Here is a 15,903-nt window from a genome sequence, read left to right as displayed (position 1 = left end):
CTTCATAAATCTTTATAAAATAAATAGAAAATGAAGACAGATACCCCAAGACATTACTGTATTTACTTGAATCCAAGACAAGGATATTTTCCCCCAGTCAACATGGGGGTAGGGAGCCTCATCTAGATTAGAGTACCAGTGGCAGGGCAAGTGGCAGGGGGGCAGACAGCAGTGGTGGCAAGTGGTCAGGGGACAGGTGACCAGGAGGCAGGCACAGGCATGGGGAGCACAAGGAGGCGTGAAGTGGTGGGGGCAAGAAGCAGGGGTCTAGTCCCCCCCACACACACACTGTTTTCCATTTAACAAATTTAAGGGGGGATTAATTTAAGACAACCTTCAATGGATTCCATACATGAAAAATTATAACAAATTTATAATTCCAACAATGCCATTACATAAAACATTTTTGAGTGCATTAAAAAGTTGCATTTATTATGTGGTTGTAATCCAGAGTGTTGTATTTACTTTCTTGCAGGATTCTCCAGTTCTCCTTAAATTTTTAATGCTTGCAATGCATTTCTGCACTGAGAATCTTTCCTTGCAGCCCCCCAATCTCTATTTTCTCTAACTTGAGAAAGTCAGTGGCTGATATCAACAGCTCCTTTAAATAAGAAGAGTCTGAATCAATACTTCTTAATTTCTGTCATACTGACTGATTTTTTTTAACCTCACCAAAACAAGATTAATAACTTTTAAGGCCAGAAGAGGCCACTACATCATCTAGTCCAGTGATTCTCAACCAGGGTACCATAGCTCAATATTAGTATTGTTAGGTGTGCAAACACCTGCACATGATTCACAAAATAAACCCAGGGATTTCAAACAGGAATCTGTAAGTCAAAAACATTTCTAGACTGCTATGGTCTTTCTGGGTTCTTTGCAATTGCTCTATTCTTTTTCCATGGTCAAAAAAATGAATGAAAACTCAAAGCTGGTATTTTCTGAGGGGTGCTCGGAGTCTAATGACAGGCATCCTAAGTCTAACAAGGTTGATAAACAATAATATAACGGGTTCTCATAAATAAACATAGGCCAAAGAATTTCACCTAGTTCTCCCATTCTAGTTAACATGGTGTTATAGTTTGGTACACAAATAGTTATGATTTACTATAAACAGTGTCAGGGACAAACCAGCATTTTCAGGGTTGTTATCTACAAATAATTTGCTCTATTTGGGCACAGGGTGGGCGGGGGTTTGTCCCGGTTGGAATTAATCCTAGAATCCAAGGTAAAAGCACAACCCAATGCAGATTAATAAGAGCTCTTATTCATGTTGATGGATGATTTTAAACCAAGGATTCCAGAACTCTTTCCTCATCTTTCATCTTGCATATTCACATCTTTGGGATTTAACTGAATTTATCCAAATACAATTATATAATAATGCATGTAATTTCTTAGCTACATATGCAGTAGATTGTTGTGTCCAGACTAAAGCCTCTTGGCAACTCCTGTGTGCAGATTTCTTACTCTGGAGCATGTGTTTCAAAAGTTTTTTGTCTACAGCTCTCTGTTATGTCAAGTTTTTGGTTTAGGGCTAGAAGAATTAGGAAGTTTGGCCACTTCAAAAGTAGGTGCTAAACTTTTATATATCAGTAATAGCTCTTATACCATATAACATAGTTATAGCTGATCAAGACAGTTTTCCACTTTAACCCCACCTAACAAAAGGGCAGAAATGAAATTTAAATGTACTTGCTTTCATCAGTGTGCTTCTTCAAAAGTATTGAAAAATGGCCATGGAAAAAGTTAGTTTTCAGCAAGCCAAAAAATTTACCGAACAATTTAACATTTTCCAAGTTTTCATTGCTTAGAAAAAAAATCAATTTTGGGCAAAAATATAAAACATTTTAGCAAAAACAGGAAAGCTGCTCATTTCTACAAAATAAAGATTCTTCCCTAAAAAAAAAAATTTAAAAACTAGCTTTAGTCAAAGAATAAAAAAAATCCTTCTACTGTTTTCTGTGTTTAAAAAATTAAATATTTTTATGTCTTGTATGTTATGGATTGTACAGTGTCAAGTGTCTAGGTGATCAAATATCAGTGCAGGACAATCAGTTATAGAAATATTGGACAGGAAAGTATACTAATAATCTTTCACTGGCTGATTGGCGGAAAACAAATGTTCAACTTGATTACATTTCTTTGCTGGTCTCTGTCTGCACGTAATAAGATAACTTTTGTGTCCTGTATGTGATCAATTTCAAAACTTCCAGAAATATTTTAGATATCAACAGACATAACCTTATTGATGTTGGTAATAACTAAAAAAAAAATGGAGGGAGAGTTGGGAGAAAGACACAGTTCCTTGCATCTGGTTAGCAGACCCAGCAGTTTCAACCACCTCCGTAACTCACTACAGATCAAAGAACCAGTTGATGGCAATCACCTTGCAGCATAAAAATACCCTCATTTTGGCTGTGCCTCTTATTCCAGAACTGTTAAAATAGTGACACCCTGAACAACTTATCTCGAATGGCAAGGAGGGAAAGGAACATAAAGGGTAATGAAATACTAAAAGCCTATGGAATAGGGGAGGAGAAAAGGACTAGGGGGAGAGAGACGTGAGAGATGTGCAGAATGGGGAGGCACACAGAGTCCCTGCCAAAGGAGAAAAGAGGGCACACAGAGGCTCCGGTGTAGAGTTCTTTGCAACAGAATCCAGCTGGTGGTCCTGGTACGGAGAAGACTGCGGCAGGAATAGCGGCAGGCACAAATATCCCCTGGAATAGAGTGGATAGAGAAACTGTAAAACTGGGAAGGGAAAACCAGAGGACTTGGTTTTGGAGAACAGTCTCAGAGAATAAGGGAAAGAGAATGGGACATAATGAACATCAGAGTCCTTTTCAAGAGGGAAAGGGAGATGCTTGGGGATGGCCCAAAACCACAACTTAATTACCCTGATTAAATCCAGGGAAGCCAATAATCCATGCTTAATAACATGTGGATTAATGGTTTTCTCAGGCTTAATCAGGGTGACTAAACCACAGTTTTGGTCCATGTGGTAATCCGTGGGGAGGGGTGGGACTACCGGAGCACCTCAGCTAATCAAAGGAGTGGTGCTCAACCCACAAAAATGCCAGCTGGCTCCAGGATCTACCTGCAAAACTGGCTGACCAGATCCTCAATAGACCCCTATTAATAAATTAGTGCATTTATACAATCCTCTTACATTTACAGAAAATATTATTGCTTACAAGTCTGAACCATTTTGCTGCTTGCTCTTTTCCAGAACATAAGCACAGTGCTTGAATTGGTGTTTATGCAGGTAGGTAATCCCACTGAAATCAACAGTTTTACAGTTTATCTTGAAGTCAATGGAACTGCTCATATGCTTACAATTAAACATAGGCACAAATAGTTTGCTTTGTTGAAACTGAGCCTTTGTTCTCAGACTCTTGAATCGATGAGCTCTGAACTGAAACTACACTTAAACAGATTGCTAGCAGCCAATCTGATTACAGCAAAAGTTTGCTTAATCAATTTTGAAGTATTCTAAACAGGCCTTTCATACAGACAAGAGTGGTGGCCTCCCAATATCATCTAATTAGCATAAAATTCCATCTATTTCCAAATTCTCAGTAATCTGAAATGCTCCCCACTACATGTCTGAAGCTACACCAAACTTCCCATGCATTGCAATTTTATTTTTTCAAAAATAAGAAATAAAATGTTGTGTCACACTTGCATCTAAATTAGTCATCCCAATTAAGACACATTACCTCAATATGTAGCAGCCTTTCAAAGATTTTGTCAAACCGAGAAAATACCAGTTGAGAAGGAAAGTCCCACGGTTTTATATCCTCCCCATTGTTTTGATCCTGAGCAATTTTCTCCTTATAAACAAAGAAAACCTTCTTAAAGTTTCTAAATGGGGGTGGGGTTTAGAAACATGAAAGCCTGTTTTATTAAAACAAAACCTGAATTGTTCCTGAAGCCATATTCAGAAATGGTACATTTAGCATAATTTTTATAGATATATATTTATATATATATATATATATTTTTTTTTAAGGGGTGACTTCATTATTTAGTGAAATTTGAAATGTGAAATTTGCAGTTGTGACTTTTAATATAAAGACTTTGCAAAAAAAGAAAAAGATAATAGCTGATGGTGCAACTGAGGTTATGGAAAGACAGATTACACTCAGTCAGGTGCTCTGAAACGCACCTAGAACCCTAGGAGGACCTTCCAAGAGGTGCTGATCTAGACTGGCCAACATGACTATGCCTGAATCACCAATGCACACAAACTAGAAGACATTAAACAAACATGATCAAATGAGGCTACTCTAATGACACAAATATATACGAATGAGGTGAAGTGCAGACTATATAGCACCTGCTCATCCACTGACTCTTTGGTGAGACCTGTATGAAGGAGAACCCCACAGCAGCAATGGAAAGAGCCATCGCTTTTGCACAATTCTGGGAAAACATCTAGGTTTATGACAAGGACATGAGAAGCAGCAGCAGCAAAAATATTGCTCTGCCCCTCAGAGCTTGGTTTACAATAACTTACAGCAACACATATTTTGTCCCGAAAATACATGAAATAGAGAAAAAATTCAATAAAAATGATTGGAAATGTGAGTAAATGTTAAAGGTTCTGAGGAAGTGTGTTTTGAGGCCTGAACAAAATTACAAGAACTTGCACATAGAACTGGACAAATAATGGATTTTTTAGTTCAGTGACCAAAATTTTTATTTAAAAAGAAAAGAAAAGAAATGTAACTCAGATCAAAGCAAAACAGAAATTTTTGTGGGGATGGAGGTCTGTAAAATGAGGAAAAAAATGTTTTGCCTCAAACAGACTATTTCATTTAATCCAAAAATATTGTTTAAGTCCACTAGCTATCCAAATCTTCCTTTCATTCTTCCATAAACTCATTCTTCCATGAGTTTATTGAGATTTAACTCATTCATATGTCTCAGGATCATTGAAAAAGTGATTAACCCCAGGAATTTTATTATAAATCCTTTAAGTGAAGGGCTTTATATAATGAAAATTTTACTTTTATTTTTGCAGAAAATGCTAGTCAAACATAACCGTAATTCAAATTTTGGACATAAAATGGCCTTCCTCAAGTCTGAGCAAGCACAGCATTCCTCACATACCCCTTACATACTCTCTGGACCATCACAGATACATCATCACTACTACATTACTGTAATATTTATTAAGTAAAATGTATTATTTTTATTAAAATAATAGCAAGTGGTAGATATCCTGAATGTCTCCTAATTGTGAAATATAAGTCAGCTTTAATGGCTCACTTTAAAAGGATCTATACCAGGTAACTAAGGGTTAAAATCTGAATCTCTGTCCTTGTAGTCCTCCATTATGCCAAAGTGCAGGGATCTCTAGCACCAGGTGAGCACATATGTCATATGTGCTGCATTTCCTGCACACACCATGAGTTAAGAATTGAGTTTTCAGACTTAGAGCTAGTCTGATTTTCCTGCTTTTTGTCAGTTTAAGCCTGCCCCCTCCTGTTGTTTATAAATTCTATTTAGCTTATATACTATTTCACCAAAGACAATTAAAGGCAGATAGAAAAAGCAAGGGAGGAAAAGGAAAGTGTGGTTTGTAAGAGTAACATGGCCAGATTCTGCCCTTTTGAAGATCTCTTCACATAAGCGTGACATTTTCACAGATGTGAGCATCACAAGAGTAACATGACTGACTTATGTTGTCCTTGCTTCTCAAGAGATTGATGATGGTGGCTCTAGCTGTGTGAAATCTCTCACAGAACTTGTTTAAACCCAAACCAAATATAAGCATGGATGTTATTACAAGGTAAAGCCATGATCCTGAAAATATTTGCTCACGTGGATAGTTAACTGCAGAAACAGATTCCTGAGGGATCCTGTGGGATCACCATCCAGCCTTGGGGTAATGGAGGGACTAAATGACCTCTCAACATCTCTCTCCTATTTTCTATGAGCTTAGTTCAAAGGGATAACTCGCATGCTTAAAATATGTCTAAGTATTTGTTGGATTGAGACCTGAGTGCCGACACAGTCAGGCATGCCTGGCTATGTCTGAACCCTTAAGGAAAACCCCTGCCCCAGGTACATACAGCTGCAAGCAGTCTAATATTCTGCTACGGAGGAGGAACTCAGAAAGCAGGAGGAGGGGTGTTGTTTCCTGGGCATGCTGTGGAGTCATGCTTCAGAGGCTTCAATTATTGCAGTGGAGGGGTGTTATTTGGGTTAGGGAGAAATCAACAGTGGAACCATGCATATACAGGCTAAATTCCCCAGCATTTTCCTTCAGGGTACAGGAGTACATCTTTAGGGCTGTAATGATAGCTTGCCAAGTAGTCTGTTGTCTGCAGGTTCAGTACAGGAGCTGTAGCTACCTTCCAGGAACAGATTAACTTTATTCATAAAGAAACTAAAAGATGCAACTGGGAGACAACTTTATATAGAATTGCCCACAGCCAATATGGTTACGTTCATACAAGACTCTTAAGGGGCCAGTATCCTTACATGTAGTGGGTCCACCACCTCCACACAATCTGTGACTGAGGAATTAAGTCCCCACATAGTATCCTCCTCCCTTTCCCCCTCCAAACACACAAGCACATTTTCTCAGGCTGTGCATAGAGCTGAAGACCTAAAAATTCAACAATAAAAGTGTTATAAAAATCTCTGTGGCACGTCTATATCTCATCAACTTGGAATTTATTTATTTATTTATTTTACAAAGCAAGACCATAATCTCCCTGAAACATGGGACTGGAGACCCAATGATGATCAAAAATGGAGAGTGCAAGCATGCTATGGATTAATTACTGGTCAAATTTCATTTGAGGTTTGAAGTATAAAAAAATCACTGGCAAATATCCCCACTTGTTAGAAAGAGATAATTCACTAAAGTAACGTTTCCCCCAGTGTTTCTTTGCCACCTACCCAAAAATAAAAATAAAATTATTATATACTTGAAATACCTTTTCAGCTGGATAAGTTGTAAGCCTATGAAAATACAGTTCAGACCTTTAGTTGTAAATGCCAGCTGCTGTAAGAACACCACTTAGTCTAGGGACAGTCATTACACATAAACCAGTGATCAGAAACTGGTTTAAACCTGTAAGAGAACAGATATTCAGTGCACATAAACCAGTCTGAAAATGGCCGAAACCCGTTTGAGATAAACCTGGTTGAATGTAGTATCAGACTTCACTGATGTGGCTTAAACTGGTTCATGCAATGTTTGTCCTAGACTCCTTGCTGGTTTAAATTAAATCAGAGACTCCCAGCATCCTGGCATGCTCGCTGGGCTGGGCTCTGCTCCAGAGAGGTGGGCTGGCCCCTCCACTCTGCTCTCTAGCCAGGAGTGGGGCATGGCCAGACACTGGCCTGCTATGACCCCTGAGACAAATTGCTCCCTCCATCTCCTCTCCCCTCTGCTGGTAAACCCTGCAGACCATGGCTGGGATTTGTCAGCCTCAGCCACACCTCCACGGCTTTCCTGCAGCCAGGCAGAGATGGAGTTAATTTCTCCCTCTGTCCAGCTTGCATGCATCCAGGGAGGAGATTAATTCCACAGTGGTCCCGGAGCAGGGGAGAAAGGCAAGCTAGTCCCCTGTGTGCAGATCCAAGACCTGCACCTGTGAGCCCAGAGCTAAGACCTGCAGGACCAGACTGAGAGCTGAGAAGTGTTGGCAAAGACTTGACTATCGTCACACATATGTGCTAGAGATGGTGTTAAGGGAAGTTGTAGACCAAATAATGCAGAGACCTACATTTACATTATAAAGCAAAACTTGTAAAACCTAAACAAAGCCTTTCTGAATGCCTGGCTATAAGGAGGAACTCTGCCTTCAGGATCAGTAAGACTTATGCAAGACTTTCTCTCATCTTCCTGCTTTACGTTTTAAGTTAGACTAAATTGTGTAAGCTGTGTTTTACTTGCCAGTATCTTAGCTTAGGCTAAGATTGTTGGCAGTTCCCTGTTGTATGCTTTGCAAATTGCGGTGTTCAATACATGCTTGGCTTCAGAGAAAGGACTTTTTTCCTATCCCCACTCCTCAGTCTAGCAGCAGCAGCCGCATCCCACCCCCAACCCCCCAGAGACTGGTGGTTGGCACCTTGTGTTCCTGCTAGCCCTAGCTATGCCCCCCTCCGCTCCAGCAGGAAGGGGTGAGAACCTTGGAGGAAGTCTCTCTTCCCTCCCCTTTGACAGTGGCTACCAAGCATGCTCTGGCACCCCTCAGCTTCTGGCTTGAGCCACTGCAGGCACGTGCCTCCATTTCCTGATTTAACAGAGAATGTCTGTCCAGTTATTAATCATTTAAGCTGTGCAACTTAGACTAACCTGCAAAGAGTGAGTCAGTTCAGGCTCTGACTTTTTGAATGTCTGTCCCAAGCCTTACTGACTACTCTATAAAGCAGTACAGTTAAAATCACTACATCATTCCATCTTGACCATTGCTTGGTATACAATGTAAAGTATTTGTACTTTTTTGGTCACAGTCATGTCAACAAGTTAAACAGTTTCTCATAGAAATACAAGGCTTGATTCTGCTCTCATACAGACCAAATGGCTGAATCCCTATGGTGATTATCTGGGGAGACCTGATCCCGTTCACTTTATACATAATATATACTACATTAGGCTTTTTGTCAGAGACCAGGTCAAGCAATATATAGCTGTTTCAGAGTAAAAACAAAATATTATCCCTCAACTCATGTGTTTCCCAGATTGAGGACAAACTTTGGTAAAGTGAACATAAAGAGCAAAGGCAGGCTTTCCTTATTTTCATGCTTGTTAATTCTGCAAATTTCCTTTGGTGGAATTTGCATGAGAATGTATTCATTTTCATACAAGCAAGTATCTGTTTTTTTCTAAATGGCTTTTCAGAATAATAAGTATCATCTGGCTGTAACCTAATATCCTGTACTGTGAGTTAGGTGTTGAATGTCTGTTTAGTAAAGAAAATAGAGTAAACCAATATCATAATTGTACCAAATGGATTCCATCAGTTTATACCAAGTGCCAATCATTTAAAAATGTCTTGCAGATACTGTATTATTAACACATAGTGACATATGGAAAATGAATAAACTTGAGACAACTGTAAATTGTTTTTTAAATTAATATATTAATCTAACAACAGAACTAGCTCTTTCTTTAACCTACACTAATGCTGGAAATATGCCCTACTGTAACTCCAGCTGGAGATCAGAAAATTAACATTATTTCGCATGGCACCATAATGTTTTTTAAGTCACCACGGCAGAGAAGCACAGTAGTGAGGTATTTAAGTGTATGACTTGTATTGACCATAACAGCATTTTGAGTAAAATTAGTCTCCCTTTGACTTCCATGACTTCAGAAATGTCTGGTCTTCCTGTTATTTCCCGATTATTTCAGTGCACCGACCTCGTGAAAAAGGATAGCACAAATATATATGTGCTTTTTATGTGACACATGTGACAGGCTGGTTGGCAGTGACCTGGCCCAGGGGTTTTGAAAGGGCAAAAGATGATTGGAGGACTTGAGATTCCCTTTCTGCAGCAATCACGCACCAGAGACTCACCCCCTTCCCCCCGCCCCCTGTGTTCCCTGATTGGCCCCTTGGGCCACCTGGAGGCAGATAAAAGGGGGTAATGTGGGCTGACTCAGGAGAGACCAGCGAGGGACAACAAGGAAGGAGCTTCTCAGAACTGGCAAGAGCTGAGCCAGTGTGGTGGGAGCAGTTGCTCCAGAAGAGCCTGAAAGAGCAGGACCTGCAGGCAGCAGTGGGGCCCTCAGCAGCACAGCATGTGGCCGGCAGGAGAGGCTCGCCGCTGGCCTCCAGGATCCCCTATGAGAGGCTGCAGACAGCAGGAGAGGCTCCCCTCCACTCCAACAAGGATCTGAGCACTGACCTGAGGGGTTCCCAGCTCTGCTTCCAGCTCCTCCAATCAGAGGCCAGGCAGCTCAATGTGAGGCTGGGGCTCCAGGAAGGTCAAGACCCCTAGCACGCTGAAGCAGTGCCACCAGTGGTGGCTGTGTGGCAGTGTTCCTACCTACCATGTGGGACATCTGGATCCCAGCTGAGGTGACTTGGGGTGAGTGACATAACAAGAAGCAAATCTTCTTGCAGTGGAAAGGGGCCATTGTGTTTTCCCCCTTTCTCCCCCTCCAGGTACCAGGGCCCTATATTTCCTTGTCATTTGACATTTTGCATTTTGTGCCTTTTTTTATATTTCACCAACCCGTATTGTTTGTTCTACTCTTTGTGTTTTATATTTTGTTAACCCTGTTTTTTTGTCAATGATTGTAAGCATCTAACCTTTGTTGAATCCTGCCCCCTTGGGGCATTGTATTGTCCACTATACCCTCTGATTTATGCCTGTTATGTCCCCAGTATTAAAAGGTATATGGTTAAGTCCCCATTGGTGGTCTGGCTCTGCTCTATAGGGGAGGAGAGTCCCCACACCTCCCACAGTGCTTTTGCACCTGCTTTGATCCCTTCAATTGGAGTACCTCTTGGAGTACCGCCCGGGTTACACTCACAAGAGCCTGATTCTCATTTATATTAAAACCACTTTCCTCCATTCCAGGAAAGCCTGAAAATGTACACAAAGAGGATTTTCATTCACTCTGTGGAACTTTTATACTAGCAGATCAGAGGCAAATATATCAAGGAGGAATACACATCCTCGTTAATTAGCAAGGTGTCAGAGGAGGGGCACTCTGAGGTGCTTTGGGTTAGAGTACAAGGCAGTCAAGGGGTGAGAGATTTAACGGTGGGGGTCTACTGCAGATCTCCCAACCAGGGAGAAGACCTTGACCAGGAATTCTTAGGTCAGCTCACAGAGGTAGTGAAGGGTAAAGATGTGGTAGTCATGGGGGACCTGAACTTCCCAGATATCTGCTGGGAGGAGCAGTCAGCCAAGTCTGACCGCTCACGTATGTTCTTAGACAGAGTGCAGGACCTCCATTTAACCCAGAAGGTGCACAGCCCCACCAGGGGAGACGCCTTGTTGGACCTAGTGCTGGCCATGGGTGATGACCTGGTGAGGGGGCTGCGGGTGCTCGACCACCTGGGCGACAGCGATCATCACCTCTTGGAATTTACCATCCAGTGCAAGGTGGCTAGGGCATGCAGTAAGGCAGCAGCCCTAAAATTTAGAAGGGCAAACTTCAGCAAGCTAAGGAGGATAGTTGGGGATGCGCTGAGGTCCCAGAGGGGAGGGGAGCCAGATGTCCAAGGAGAGTGGTTGCTCCTTAAGGGGGCGATCCTCCAAGCACAAAGGAAGGTAATCCCAACATGGATCAAAGGGAGCAGGAGAGCACACAAGCCTCCATGGCTCACCAAAAGCATCCGAGAATGTTTCCTTGCTAAAAAGGAGGCGTATACCCAATGGAAGGAAGGGGTCATCACCAGGGATGACTATTCTGCAGTCACTCGGGGTTGTAGTGGGGCAGTTAGGAAGGCCAAGGCAAAGGCGGAATTAGGACTAGCTTCTCAGATTAAGGACAATAAGAAGTCCTTTTTTAAATACATAGGGGGCAAAAAGAAGGTCCCGGGTAACGTGGGGCCCTTGCAGGACGCGTTGGGAAATTTGGTCGTCACACCAGACAACAAAGCTAACATGTTTAACAATTTCTTTGCGTCCGTCTTCCTAAGTAGGGACCAGAACAGCCACTTCCCTGCTGGGCCCCCCTTGGGCCCCAGGGGAGGCACACCTGGGCCAAAGGTTAATGTGGAATGAGTTAGGGGGCTTCTGGAGGGGCTGGACGTGTTTAAGTCAGCCGGCCCGGACGATCTCCACCCTAGAGTCTTTAAGGAATTGGCCGAGGTCATTGCGGGACCCCTGGCACGGCTCTATGAGCACTCATGGTGCTCTGGTGTGGTCCCAGAGGACTGGAAGAGGGCCAACGTGGTTCCCATCTTCAAAAAGGGGAGGAAGGAGGACCCAGGAAACTGTAGGCCAGTTAGTCTTACCTCGATCCTAGGCAAGCTGTTTGAGAAAATTATGCTGGCACACATCCATGAGGGGCCAGCTGGGGACTGCATGCTTAGGGGCAACCAACACAGGTTCATCAGTGGCAGGTCCTGCCAGACCAACCTGGTGGCCTTCTATGATCAGATTACCAGATCGTTAGATGCAGGGGTAGCAGTGGACATCGTCTTCCTGGACTTCCAGAAGGCTTTTGACACTGTCTCTCACCCTGTTCTCATTAAGAAACTGGGGGACTCTATTCTCGACACCCACACAGTCAATTGGGTCGCCAACTGGCTGGAGGGCCGCACCCAGAGGGTGGTAGTGGATGGGTCCTTCTCAGCCTGGAAGGATGTGGGCAGTGGGGTTCTGCAGGGCTCGGTCCTCGGGCCCGCACTGTTCAACATCTTCATCAGTGATTTGGATGAGGGGGTAAAAAGCACCCTGTTCAAATTTGCTGATGACACTAAGATGTGGGGGGATGTGGGCACACTGGAAGGTAGCATCAGGCTTCAATCAGACCTAGACAGGCTACAAGGGTGGGCAGATGTGAATAGGATGGGTTTCAACACAGACAAGTGCAAGGTGATGCACCTGGGGAGGAACAACTGGCACCATACCTACAGGTTGGGGAACTCCCCTCTTGCCAGCACGGAGGCAGAAAAGGATCTTGGAATCATAATTGACTCCAAGATGAACATGGGCCGGCAGTGTGGGAGGCAGTCAGGAAGGCCAACCGTACCTTCTCATGCATCCACAGATGCATCTCGAGCAGGTCCAAAGAGGTGATCCTCCCCCTATATGCGGCAGCTGGAGTACTGCGTCCAGTTCTGGGCACCGCACTTCAAGAGGGATGTGGACAGCATCGAGAGGGTCCAGAGGAGGGCCACTTGCATGATCAGGGGGCAGCAGGGCAGGCCCTATGAGGAGAGGCTACAGGACCTGAACCTGTTCAGCCTCCAAAAGAGAAGGCTGAGGGGGGATCTAGCGGCCTGTTATAAACTTGCTGGGGGGATCAGCAGGCATTGGGGGAGTCACTGTTCCCCCGAGCACCGCCAGGAGTGACCAGGAATAACGGTCACAAGCTGGCAGAGGGCAGGTTTAGGCTAGATATCAAGAAGCACTAGCACTACTTCACGGTCAGGGCGGCTAGGATCTGGAACCAACTTCCAAGAGAGGTGGTGCAGGCTCCTACCCTGGGGGTTTTTAAGAGGAAGTTGGATGAACATCTTGCTGGGGTTGTATGACCCCAGTATTGTTTCCTGCCATGGCGGGAGGTCAGACTAGATGATCTATTCAGGTCCCTTCTGACCCTAGAAACTATGAAACTATGAAGTAGCTCTTATGTATATGAAAACCAGGTCCTCAAAACAAAACTTAAGTGATCCTTAATTGGTGCATAAACCTTGTAGTGCCCCCCTGCAAAGGGATGAATTTCACCCTGCATATATACTTACACAGCACTGGCTAAACTCCCAAATGCAGTGGACTTGGTACAAAACCTTGGATTCATTTTCTGAGAATAATCTTATCTTTTCTTTAGTTATTTCAAAGCATCATTTTGAATTATTTCTAATAAAACAACATGAACTAATAGATAGAACCCAACAGAGGCCTGTGCTGTTGTCAGCACTGACTCACCATGTATCAACACTGCTAATTAGGGTCAAACTCAAGGCCATATTCAAGTCCTCTGACCATCTTCACTAAAAATCTCTAAGATCAAACCCTGGCAGCAGTCCTTCCAGTCTGACCCTAGGAGCTTGGCTGAACCTTAAACCCAGTACTGTAGCAACAGGGGGCAGAAGGGGGCCATGACCCCTGCGTGCCAGCCTGGGAGGGTGCTGCTGGCCGGAGAGGCCAGGGTGCCTCCTGCATTTTGTGTAGCCACCCTCCTGCCTAGCAGATTGTGGCTGTCTTTTGCCGTTCCAGCTGGAAATTCTGGCCACTGCCCCTCCCCGCATGGCCAGCATGCCATGCTGCTAATTCCCCCACAGACATGCCGGGGGGTGGGAGGTGGGGCTCCACACAGGCTGATTTGCCTCAGGCCCCACACCCTGGTCGGATCATCCCGGGGCGGGGCGGGGGGGAACCAAGTGTAAGCATTGACCCCCAGGTGCCAGAGACCCACAGTATGCCACTGCTCAGACCTTTCAAAAGTTCAAGCACCTTTTAGTCCACTCCTTCCTGCACTCCATTTGAAACGCACCCTGGGTGCTGCAGACTGCCACCAGCAATCACAAAACGCCATGATCCCAACTTTCACTCAGCACCCCACTTCCTGTCTCTACTGCCCATGAGGGACTACTCAAATTGTGATTTCACAGATTTTGTGGAAAATCTGCAGAAAAGAAAAACAAAAAAAAACTTATCAAAAATAAAATGCTGACTCCCCAGTGGGAGCCAGTAGTCCTCCCGGCCATGCAGCCCAGCATGAAGGAGGCTGCCGGCACAAAGGTGAGCATCCACACCCCTCAAACTGATCAGCTGAGAGGGCTGCCTGTTTTGTGGCACTGCCCCTTTCCACATATCATAGGTGAGTGGCAGGGCCATATGACAGACAGCCCCCTCCACCAGTCAGTGGGCAAGGGGTGGAGAGGAGCACTGAAGCCCCTCAACCACTCAAAGGCATGGGGGGCACTACTATAAGCCCATGAAAATGACACCCTACCCCATGATCTGCCCTCAAAATTGACTGGCCACTGCCTCCAATTGGGTAGACCCCTACCCATAACTAGAACCAAACACAAAAGGGGAGAGAAGACCAATTCCTACAAGGGCCCTACTTGAACAACAGGAAGTGCAATATGTAAGATAAAATAGAGATGGGGAGGACAGCTTGCATGTCGTTTTGCACTGATTGAGGGAAATCTTGAGAGCTGATGCGAGATATCAGTATAGAGGGGGCAGATCCAGAGGGGGTGAAGTGGTGCAGCTGTACCCTGCTTTTGGATTGGACCACACCATGGGAGCCTCCTGTTACTTTTTAAAATCCCCAAAGCATGTGAAACTCCTGTCTCCCTTCCCCTTCCTGCTCAAAGGCATGTCCCATTCCTTCCCATTTCTCCTACCTGCCTTTTCCCCTCTGTCTCTGGGGGCAGGGAAGTACCAAAGCCTTTCCTGCCTGCTGCATGGGGGCTGGGCTCAGCTGGAGATGCAGACATAGCAGGGGGTTCCCCTTCCCTGTGTCTGCTCCAGGACCAGGCAGGGCAGGGGTAACAATCCTCTAGCTGCCCGGTTGCTACCGTCCCCACCCTAGCTGAGCCCAGCCTCCACTCAGCCTGGCTGGATCCAGAGCTCCAGCCCCCTCCCCCTGCCACCCACCTCCAAACAATGAAGAAAGCAGCAGCAGCAGGCAAGGGACAGGAGGGGGGATTTTCAAAAGTCCCCTGTGGATTTTTAAAAGTCCCCAGAGCCTCCTGCAGCAAGATCTGCCTGCACTGGTGGAGGTAGAGGAGGTTGGGAGCAGGGAACACAGTTGTCCCTGCAGTGCAGGCTGCTGCTTTCATACCCTGTCTTGGGAAATCCTGGTTCCGATCCTGAGTATAGACAACCCTATTCTATGCTAGTATTTGCCCGCTGGTATAATAATAAGAAATAACATTGCCCACTTCATACTACTCATCTTTGCAAAACACTTTTTGAAACACTCTACTGGAAATTAATAGAGCAAGCAACCTACAATACTTATGTTCTCTTGTGGATTGCAGCCAGAAAAAAAAAGATACATTTCCTTTCAAACTTGATGGAAGATAAGAGGAAGAGGAAGAGTTTCTTCTCCATGGTATGACTGGGCTACACAGAGTTTATTGTTTGCCAAGTGATCCTAACATAATCCAGAGGCAATCTATGTAGTTCTCAACAGTAACATAATATGCTTGAATTAAAATTTTAATTTCAAATATTTCATCATTATGCATTTCAGTAGCCCATTACCATTGCATAATTTAATTTTATTTA

Source organism: Crocodylus siamensis, chromosome 4, assembly GCF_052110815.1.
Source record: "Crocodylus siamensis isolate JL-2025a chromosome 4, ASM5211081v1, whole genome shotgun sequence".
NCBI lineage: Eukaryota > Metazoa > Chordata > Crocodylia > Crocodylidae > Crocodylus > Crocodylus siamensis.
The sequence above is the reverse complement of the archived record's forward strand: the minus strand, read 5'-3'. Positions refer to the sequence as shown.